The sequence below is a fragment of the Perca flavescens genome, chromosome 3 (genome assembly GCF_004354835.1).
Source record: "Perca flavescens isolate YP-PL-M2 chromosome 3, PFLA_1.0, whole genome shotgun sequence".
Classification (NCBI taxonomy): domain Eukaryota; kingdom Metazoa; phylum Chordata; class Actinopteri; order Perciformes; family Percidae; genus Perca; species Perca flavescens.
The window spans coordinates 23309353-23317423 of record NC_041333.1 but is presented as its reverse complement, the minus strand read 5'-3'; positions in this window follow the sequence as shown (position 1 = coordinate 23317423).

Genomic DNA, 8071 nt, shown 5'->3' with positions numbered 1-8071 from the left:
GTGTGTGTGTGTGTGTGTGTGTGTGTGTGTGTGTGTGTGTGTGAGAGAGTGTGTGAAGGTGTCTGTGTGTGTACTTGTATTTTCTCCCATCCCCTTTCCCAGGAGTTTGTCTATAGGGCTAAACACCCATCATGTAAATCAGTGAGCTATTAGGAGCTGGCTCCTCTTCCTCTGCTTTCTTATGAAGATTAATAAAAACCAAGCCAATGATAAAGGAGAGTGGAGAGGAAATAAGATGAACTCTGTGAATAAAAAAGCACGGCTGTATAGAGCCTCTGCAGTTATCGTGTGTGTGTGTGTGTGTGTTTTTTTCACATAATTTGCATGCCTTTCAGCTTGAGTTTATTTTAATTTAGTACAGTAGTCTCATTCATTTTGCTCAGTTTTTAAGGTGACATTCAAGTTGTGTAAATCACATCACACGTGCACTCTGCACACATTCCTATAGTACATGCATAAATCTTCATGATTATTTGGGTGTTTCTTTATATCAAACGTAATTTGTGAAACCATTAAATTGCAATTCCACGTTACGGGTTCCTGCACATATTGCCTCCAGAGAATGAGGTTCACTTATTGGTGATTTTAACTCATAATTGAGGTTATGTTTATTGCAAATATACAGTATCTTGTACGTAGCTATATACTGTATGCTCATTCATGTTCCACACATTAATTGGCCTGAAGCGCCTGGCCTGGTAATGTTGCCTTATCTGTTTGAATGGTGCATAAATCTCTGTTCATATACTCTATTTTGAAGATAGCTTCATTTGTATGTATGAGTTTGGTGGCAGGTGAATGAATGCACATTGCAGCTCAGGCTGCCTTATTGCCGCAATTATCATAAATCAAATTTACATTTGTCATGTAATTTAATACTCATTTTGGAATTGCCTGGTTAATTTCAGCATCCACCGCAAATAAGATTTATTGTCATACAGATTAATAACTGGAACATACACACACACACACACACACACACACACACACACACACACACACACACACACACACATGTACCTCCTACACATGTCTCAAGGGAACTATCATACTACCACGACATTGTGTGAAAATCTGACACTTCAGATAGTGTATTTCACCCCTCAGCGTTCGCAACCCCACACTCTTTTCCTTGTTGTCTCTGTTGTGTGATTACCAGCCAATTAACTGAGAGCTGGTGTTATGACTCAGATATAGATGGTTGGGATGCACTGCAAGAAATCCACCAGACAGATGACACAACAACACATCCAAGCTGGAAATGTTCCCATTTGGTTGTGAAATGTTTCAGACATGTAGAATTATAAAACTCACATTATGTACTGTATGTTCAGCATGGACTTCTTAGTATCTAAATCCTCCTGTGCTTTCACTGATCACCTGAAGTCCAGAATCTTTGAGTTTAACCTACACCTTGAGACAGGATAAAGACAACTCTGTCATAGTAAGACATGAAGCCAAACTCACACCAGAACTGGAGCCAAAAATAAATCTAGTGAGAGCCTGGTGGACAAATCCATGAATAAACGTCATCTTTAAATAACTGCAGCCTTTGTCAAATAAATAAGACAACAAGTTAAAGGAAGACTTTCTTTTCCAGTGTTCACTTTGTTTGACTTATTCTAGGTCTCTAAAGAGCACAGATTGTTTTTTAGGCAGTGTGGCCTGTCAGTGATAGAAAACAAACACTTCTTGTTTGTTTTTGTACAGCAGAGACCGGGGAGAAGAACTTATCGATCACACTGTTATAGCTAAAGTTATTTCTTTAACCAGAACATATATTAATAAAACAATAGCACATGTTACAGCGCATATTTGGATTCTGTCCATAAAAGCGACTGATTTAGAAATGTTTTCCCTCAAACAAATGCAAAAAGTGACAGCAGACAAGCCTCTATTCTTCTTTAATGGTGCTTTTGAGCTTCAGTGTTACTTCATCATCTGTCTTCAATATATTTTTATACAAAAAGTTAAACACACTCATTGGTCTTATGTCAGATGTGATGATTTTGTTTTTAATTGGGTCTAGAATTTAAAGTGCTCATATTATGCTCATTTTCAGGTTCATAAATGTATTTAGAGGTTGTACCAGAATAGGTTTATGTGGTTTAAGTTTCAGAAAACACCATATATTTGTTGTACTGCACATTGCTGCAGCTCCTCGTTTCACCCTGTGTGTTCAGCTCTCTGTTTTAGCTACAAAGTGAGACATCTCACTTCTGTACCATCTTTTTTGGGAGTCGCACATGTGCAGTAAGTACTGCTAGCTTGTCAGTTGCAGAGTAGGGAGTGGGAGGGAGTGCCCATGGATGTATTAAGAGAACGGGAGGGCCATGCTAGCAGCTAGGCGAGCATTATAACCTGTGTTACAAAGTGACGCACGTACGTCATGCACGTTCGTCACGGAAGTAAAGGCTGGACCCTATAGAGCTGTTTGGAGCAGTTTGTGAACAGTATTTTCTCTGGAAGATAGTAAGTCCCTTTGGGGTGGACTTTGGGCTTTTCCACTCCAATAAAGGAAAGGAGACAAGCCAAAAAGCACAATATGAGCACATTAAGGAAACAATTCACTTAATTACTAATGTACGCAAAAAGAGGATTAAATCAGAGGTATGGATAAGAAAGAAATTGTAAAATTATACAGTAAGACAGAGCTAATTTGATTACACACAAAGATATTTAACACAGAAGAGCTGAATCTTAATCCTTAATCTGCCAATGTAAATGTTGACTGTAATGTAGTAGTGGCAGCTGACCATGTGGTCACTTTTTAAACACTTCATAACTCCAAATATTACATATTATTTCCATATGCAGAAGGATTTTAGTATTGGGCTTGGTCAAAAATATGTTTAGAAATAGTTATAGTTATAGGTATTAGTCCAGCAGCCTTGTACTTTAATGAACTCTTTTTTTTTTCAATTATTAAAGCTACATTGTGTAAGAATTTCTCCCATCTAGCAAGGAAATTGTATATGACACCCAACTGTTATATGTTAATATTACTTTCTAGCCCCTCCCATTCTGAGCGCATTTTAACCCCTACGGTGGCCATATTATTCCAAGAAGTACGACTTCATCCATGAGTGTTCCTTCCAGTGTAATAATTAGTTTTATGATATTTTGGTACCATTACATTGCTAACATCAGCTATCAGGTTCCTAAACATATGCAAGCTAATGTTAGTAAAGTATTAGTGCTATCGTTATTCTGTATATTGTACAAGATTAATAGTGTAAGGCAATGTTTCCAGCGTAGGAGAGAAGAAACAGAGGTTTGTGTTTTTAATATATTTTTCTGAGCAGTAATGAAACCAAAATTAGCTCTTAGTATCTCCATCATTTACATGCAGCTGTTCTAGCTGTAGCTAGTCTGTGTTACAACTCCATTACATGAGTTGTCTGCCAGGGAAATGACGACACATATGATTACATTTATGTTACAAGGTAGACAATTCTTTTTCATCACTGACGCAAGGAAAAGTATCCTAGACTTCGTTCTAGCGTTATGGACAACCATGCTATAGTTAGCCAAGCAACTATAAAACTTTGAATTTACACAAATAGGCAGAATTACCTGTCGAGAAGAAAGCAGGAAACTTCGGTGTCCCTTTTTAAAATCCTTGCTCCTTATGTGCTCTTTCCCTCCTGGAAAAGCCACTCCAATATTAACTTTGGTCTTGTTGCTTTGCCTGTCGCATTGTCGTTTTAATTCTCTTTTTAACTTCTTTGGCGACTTTGTTATTTTCTCCCCCTCCCTTGCATTCGTCACGGTGGCACTGAGTTTAAAAGCGCGAAAGGCGGAGGTATGTCCCTCTTTGGCTAATGTATTTCAAAGATGGAGGCACAACATGGCTGCCGTCACTCGAGCGAGTCGCTCCTATGTATTCTGAATGATTCTGAAAGGCAGATTCTACGTGTACGAGAATACTTTGATTAGTTGGTGGAAGTAATTACACATGAATGAGCACATATTTGTTACAGAACAAAGGGTTTTTGCTAAGAATCAACTCAAAAAATGACACAATGGAGCTTTAATCAATTATAGTTTTTTACTTGAAAACACATTTGCAGAATAGAAAACTGACTGATAAAATAGCTGACACCATGAGACTTTAGTAGCAATAACCCAGGGCGTGTTGAGATGGTAGTATCTGTAATTGATTGAAAACAACTGTATTGTTTTCTTCATTTGTGGATTTGTTTTAACTTTTGGTTTGCTTGTACATCCATCAGTAAACTTGGGTATCTGCTTGCTACCTGTCTCTCTATCTACTCTATTTTTGTGTTTCTCAGAACAATGGATTCAACACAGATGTTGTCTGAATGAGTTAATTGCATTATGATGCAGCTGCACTTGTAAAGACAGAAATGACCGGATATAATATTTTTATGAGAGGGAGGGGAATGGTGAGAGAAGCTATTCAACCCATTCTAGCATGTTATGTACAGGAATTACAGCATAATAAACACAGATCACTCAAATCAGGCTTATGTGCCATGTTATTGTCCCTTTGAGAGGAAGCAATGTGTGGGAGTGTGTCCATTAATGCACCATGTCAAGGACAGTTAATTAAAGCAGGACATCTTCTAAAAGACAGGAACCCAATGGATGTCCTATCCAGTGTGTGTGTGTGTGTGTGTGTGTGTGTGTGTGTGTGTGTGTGTGTGTGCATGCATGCGTGCGTGCATGCGTGTGCGTGCATGTGTTTGCACACAAGAGAGCATGTCTACATTTATATATCCACTTGAGTGTTTTCTGTGTGTGTGTGTGTGTGTGTGTGTGTGTGTGTGTGTATCTGGATTGAATCAGTGCAGGAGGGGCGTTTGACTTAGAGCAGGAAGATGCATGCTATCAGAATGCTAAGCAGCAGTTAAACACTCTTAATACTGAGAAGGGTGTAGGGCAATACATTAACTTTGACACTGTGTGCTGCTTCCCTGGGGTAAAGCTGCTACTGATCAGCAGGTGCACACACACTTTGGTTGTAAATACTGATGCCCTCACTAGTCGAAAAACAGTTTTTTTTTTCTCCACTTTATCTACCCTAGTCTGCCCAACTGTGGAGGAGGGAGGGGAGAGGGCAGAGGGAAGGGATGTATGTATGAGGGCAAGTGTGGAGAGGTTGGGTATGGTGAACAAAAAGGGCGGGGGGGAGGGTAACAAACAAGTAAAGAAATAGCTGATGCGAGAGGAAACAAGAGGGCAAAGCTAAGAGGAGAGAAGATGAAAAGAAGGGAGTACAGAATCAGTAGATGGAGAGAGGAGGAGGATGAGAGGTTGACTGGTGGATATAAATTAAAAGGTAAAGGAGATGTGAGAGTGTGGGTCAGACAGAAAGGGGAAAAATAATATGTAGATAAACTGCAAGAAAGATAAAGGGAGAGGGGAATAGATGGTAAGAGAGGCAGTGGGATGAATAGACAACAGAGTATATGAATAGAAGAGTTAAGATGATGAAGAGAGATGTTTCATGTCCACCCGAAGTTCATTAGCAAGCAGCCTGACACACACTCAGGCCTAATATTATCTACATAAGCTAATGACTTCCACACCCATCTGCACATCTGCACACTTTTGTGGTATTTTTTCCTGATTTTTATTTTTATTTCGGTCTCCACTCGCCAGGAGACAGTGTTGACCTTCTCATCTAATTTGCAGAAACATTTTCAAACATTGTTACACAGCCAAATTAACCTCAATAGTTGTAGAATATTGAAAATATAAAAGATTCAAAGTTAGAAAAACTCAGCAGTTAGATAGCCTGGAAGCTAGGGTTTGATGTTGATGGTTATCCTTAGATTAGCGAAACATCTAATGTATCTAATGAAACATGAATTCTGTCAACTCTCCGAATGTAAGGGTAAGGTGTAGCGTGCAAGTACAGAAACTCAAGTATCCATATTCTTTGCACAATCTCGCCCCACACACATAAGTAGCCGGCACTCAAACTTCCAGCAGTAAAGGTCCCGTGCCATCTATAGGTAGTTCAGAATAGAGAATGTGGCATAAATATTCATATATTATTACTATTCTGGTACCATAGCTAGCTACTGCACAGTTCTCCTTAAGGCCACAGTGAGCTCTTCAAAGCAAATGGATTTCTGAGTACTTTAACATATATTATAAAGCCCTGCATTTTAAAAAGCCTGTTATGTGTGTGTGTGTGTGTGTGTGTGCGTGCACGCGTGTGCGTGCGCATGCATCCTCTGCGTAGTCCACATTGTCTTTTCTGAATGCTAAAACCCCTTTGACTAAACCACTTCAGTGTGGAAATCTATAGAATAGCGCATTTGAAATTGGAGAAATGCTCCACCAAATACACACACACACACACACACACACACACACACACACACACACACACACACACACACACACACTTAAACAGCTCCAGGCTGGTGGCTTACCGCCTTTCATTTGCTATAGGCTCTCCCTGCACACCTGCTCACTCGTGTGTTGGCTCAGAACATGGTGTGACAGTTTGGCCCTGTGGTCACATCCCCATAGCTGATATCCCCTAATAATCTCCCTCCTCTTTCCATTCACCCGTTAACTGGAAGCAAGTGTGTGTCATCAAAGTATTATAGGGTGCGTGCATGTGTAGAGAGAGAGATAAGAAGAGAAAGCATGTTGTGTGACGGAACATAAAACAAATCACAAATACGCAGTATTCACAGATTTTAGCCGGGATTAAAATTTTTGATGTGAATAAATATTGAAGCCCTCCATTTGCCTGCAGCGAATATCTATTCCAACCTCTCCTCACCTCCTGTTCAAGGTTTTTTAAATTCTGGACAAGCTCTCAGATATCTCTTTAAATATATCTCTCTCACTTTCTTTCTTATCTCCTTCCTTCTGTGGCCTTGTGCCCTTACACCCCTCTGTGTCCTCTTTCTTTCCCCCATATCCTGTCTATCATTGCTGCCTTTCTCTGCCTAAGTAATCTACCTCTTATACTGTCTCTCACTTTTTCTTTCTCATCTTCCTACCATCATTCCTTTCAATCTACTCTCTGGCTGCTGCTTGTTTCATTCCCTCTGTTCCTATCAGTCCGCAACCCCCCCCCCCTCCTCTTCTTCTTTCCCCCTGTCCATGTATCTGTAGCTCCCCCCCCCCTTTCTCTCCATCACTCCCTCTCTCGCTGTCTGTTCTTCCATGAAATTAAAGCGCTCTAAGCTGCTGTTTAATCACAGCCTGTTTGGGAAAGTGCTGCGATGACAGAAACTGTCCATCCCAAGTGCTGTGTCTCTGTGTGCATGTATGTACTGTGTGTGTGTGTGTGTGTGTGTGTGTGTGTGTGTGTGTGTGTGTGTGTGTGTGTGTGTGTGTGTGTGTGTGTGTGCGTGTGTTTTGCACACGTGGTGAAAGATGTGTTTAGATGGCCAGTAATCCATAGATAATCAGTATCAGCAGGTGGTGTGGCCTGATACAGTGATGATTAACTAAAAATCTGGATTGTTTAATGTTGGGGGCTGGATAAATGAACACAGATCAACACAGCTAATTAAATACCATTTGCCACCACAAAACAGTAGTTAATGCCTCAGTGTTTGACGTGGCAGAGGTAGGAAAGGGAAGGCTTGATTATGGCCTGTGAGCTGGTGAAAGAGATGACTTTACTGGCTGTTATGGATTATTTATCTACATGTTTCACTAATGAAACTGATTTTGTTGGTCCTTAAAGAAATAGTTAAGAATAGACATTTTGAGAAATACATCACACTTTCTTGCAGAAAGTTAGATGATACCACTCTCATGTTTGTGTGTTTAGTATGGAGCCGGAGCCAGGAGGTGATTAGCTTAGCATAAAACGAGTTTGCAGTTTTACCGGAAGTTACGTGCTGCAAGTATTTCTTGGCAAATGACAGATAAACTACGGTTTGTCAATAATTATTTACACCATGTATCTCCTCTTTACACCACAAATTGATGTTTTCATAATTATGTTTGTATTCGAATTAAACAAATAAGATACAAAGTGGTAGTGAACTTTAGAGGCACTGGTAGGTGGACTTTTGAACTTTGGACATAACCAGGTTAGCTAATTTCCACCTGCTTCCATTATTGT